General features: G+C 46.0%; 1 pseudogene; it reads right to left on the bottom strand.

The window, feature by feature from the left end:
• Positions 1–1,042: 1,042 nt before the first annotated feature.
• LOC150007304 (splicing factor 3A subunit 2-like) lies at positions 1,043–2,404 on the bottom strand (annotated as a pseudogene).
• Positions 2,405–3,375: the final 971 nt, after the last annotated feature.

Genomic DNA, 3,375 nt, shown 5'->3' with positions numbered 1-3,375 from the left:
AAACCTGGCTTCCACCATCCACCATCCATTTACTTAATTGTTCCACTCTGGTGGGTCTGTATAACACTATCAGAGTTGTTAATCCATACCTCAATGGGAAACAGCTTTATCAACTACAGTACAGTACTATTGTGCAGTTTCTTTTGCTTTTAGTTTTATAGGTGCCATTCATTTCCAAAGTTACTTAGGTCAGCACCTTTTCCATCACTTTCCTACCACTTCAGTGAGTTGTTTCATACATTTGTAATACAGTTAGTTAGATTCTCTTGGCACAGTCTGATTTCTTCTTTGAGATCCCCCAACTTCCTAAATGGTTTCTTTTTAATTTTTATACACTGTTCCACTCTTTGTCTTGTGAATTCTATGGCTTAACAAATGCATAATAAATATCATGTATCCATCATTATTCTATCATATAGAATAGTTTCACCACTGTAATAATACCCTGTATTTCATCTATTCACCCTTTCCCCAAGCCCCTTACTGTCTCATAATTTTGCCTTTTCTAGACTGTCATATATTTGGAATCATATAGACTTTTAAAACAGGTTTCTTTCACTTAGCAATATGCATTTCAGGTTCCTCAATGGCTTTTTGTGATTTGATAGTTCATTTCTTTTCACTGCAGAGTAATATCCATTGTATGGATGTACCACAGATTTAATTGCAACCTAAACACTGTATAATTCTATTAACTCATTTTCTATGATGGACATTTGGACTGTTTTCTTTATTTCTTTCTTAGTGTCCCTCCCTGAGGGAGATGTCACATATTCTTCCCATTTCATTCATGTCACATGATGAAGCCTAATATCTTTTGGCCAATGAAATGTGAAGATGTTTTGAGAGCTATCATGTGTGTCTGCCTTTTCATTTGGCAATAGACTGGCATGTTCTAGATGGAGGCTGCCCTTTTAGCTGGGTCAAGAGTGAAGACAACTTACCGATAAGTAAAATAAAAGAGAAAGAAACCTTTGTGGTTGTGAGCCACTGAGATTTTATGGTTCTTTGTAATATGCATTAACAAAATCAAAAGCTGACAAATACATTTCCAACCCTCACTTATATCTTCCAGGCCCATCTCCCCTCATCTTTATCTTAGCTCTTCTCCTCCTCCTGCTTACCTCCTACTTCTTCTTTTGCCTGGAGAGGCTGTTTAATGAGATCTGGGAGCACAGCAGGACCCTGTAGAGAGAAACACCAAACTTTGATTCAGTGGGAAAAGACAGGACATCAGGAAAGTAGACTTGCAGGGAGAGGGGTAGGTTGGCTCTTTAGTTGGCTGGGAGAGGGGGTGGAATGTTCCCAGGGCCCTTGAAGGGAAGTGGGGACTCAGCATTGGGGGCATGGGAGTCAGGGTAAGTGGACCCCAGGATTAGAGGGGTGGACCCCAGGAGGTTGAGGTGGACCCCAGGAAGCTGGAGGTGGACTCGAGCAGATGAGGGAGGGTGGATGCCTGGGGCTGGAGGGTGAGCCCCAGGAGCTGGTGGGTTGTGCAGCTGAGGAGGGCCTGGGGACCCTGAGAGTAAAGGCTCACTGGGCAGCATGGTGGGCAGAGGCAGGTTTCCTGGTGGGAGCTGAGGTGGAGGCCCAGGCAGTGGCTGCTGTGAGGGCAAACTGTTTATCAGTGCCAGCAGAGGCTGCTTCACCCCATGAGGCCTGGCTGCGAGGCTGGGTGGGGCAGGCAGGCAGCTTTTCCATTTTAAAGTGGAACTGAGGGAAGCACTGCTTTGTTTCCTAAACAGTGAGACTAAAACTTGCTCTCGACCTTGTCAATCTCACTGTTCAGCACCTTGAAGAAGATGGTCTCAAAGGGCTTGGCAGCCATCTGCAGTTACTGCCAGTCGTGGTCTGGGGGCTCGATCCTCTGCTCATAGGTGGACATGAAGCAGTGGCATGGCAAGAAAAGGCACTGCTGGCCCATCTCTGTCACTCTGCTTGGTTACTTTATAGCTCAGCAGCCGATCTTCACAAGCTTCTTCACTTCCACCTTGACCTTCTCTGATGCAGGCTGGGCGTAGGCTTCCTAGGCCTCCTTGGCTGCTTGCTGTCCCAGTTGGTGCTTTTTCCCCTGGGTATGTGTGAGGTAGCTTCCCTCACTGCTGTGGAACATCAGGCACAGCTTGCCTTCACTTGAGCCCATGTGGCTTTTCATGAAATAAGGGTCCCTGTTGATGTCCATGGTCTCCCGGACCAATTGTCGAAGGCACTCCCTATGGGCCGGTTGCTCTCTGAAGAAAACCGGCACCCAAGGCTGCAATCCCATTATCTTTTCAGCACAAAGACTTCGTTCTATGCAGAAGCGGGCACCGGCCAAGTAAGCACTGCCTGAGCCAGCTAGACACTCCGGAGGTACCAGGGAAGGGGGCGGGGCTGAGAATGCAGGCCAGAAGACCAAGTGCATATGCCCACGAGGCTCTCAAAAAGTCCCCTCTGGGTCTCAGTCAGTTAAATTCACATGAGGCCAGCTCTCCCGGGAAGGAGGGCTGCATTCCCCAGCCTGGTCCTGTCCATTTCAGTAAAAGCACCATCAATCATAGGAGTGCTTTATTTCCCCTCTGGTCCAGCTTATTTCATGGTTACATATAATGATCTTCCATCTAGCCCACTATCCCATATGGCCCAGGAGGGCTCCACTCTATCCCTGTGGCTCCCAGGATGCCAGCGCCCCTCTTGTTATTCTTTTGCAAAGCTAACACTCAGTAAAGGGTGACATCAAAAGAATTTTATTTCGCCCTGGCTGGTGTGGCTCAGTGGATTGAGCGCCGGCCTGCAAACCAAAGGGTTGCCAGTTTGATTCCTAGTCAGGGCACATGCCTGGGTTGCGGGCCAGGTCCCCAGCTGGGGGTGTGCGAGAAGCAACTTATCGATGTATCTCTCGCACATCAATGTTTCTCTCCTTCTCTTTCACCTTCCCTCCCCCCCTAAAATTAAATAAGTTAAAAAGAATTTTATTTCAATTTAATATTTTGTTATTTAAATTTGAATTGTCTAGTCTATGCTTATGATAAGACTTGCTAAATTCTAAATTTATGCTTATTAACTTTGGGGGGAAGAGGTAGGTAACAGATTTCTTTGAGGGGTGGGTAATGAATTTCTTAGAGTTGCACTGTCCAGTACAGTAGTTTCTAGTCACATGTGGCAATTAAAATTAAATTATAAATTCAATTTCTCATAGCACTATCCATATTTCAAGTGCTCAATAGCCACATGTGACTAGTGGCTACCATACTGGACAATGTAAATAAATATTTTCATTATTGCAAAAGGGTCTATTGGAGAGTGCTACCTTAGATACGTCCTGGCTGGTTTGGCTCAGTGGATTGAGCGTCGGCCTGCGAGCTAAGTGTCGCTGGTTCGATCTTCCAGTCAGGG

This window comes from Furipterus horrens, unplaced genomic scaffold (genome assembly GCF_987537825.1).
Source record: "Furipterus horrens unplaced genomic scaffold, mFurHor1.1.pri manual_scaffold_6, whole genome shotgun sequence".
NCBI lineage: Eukaryota > Metazoa > Chordata > Mammalia > Chiroptera > Furipteridae > Furipterus > Furipterus horrens.
The sequence above is the reverse complement of the archived record's forward strand: the minus strand, read 5'-3'. Positions and strand labels throughout refer to the sequence as shown.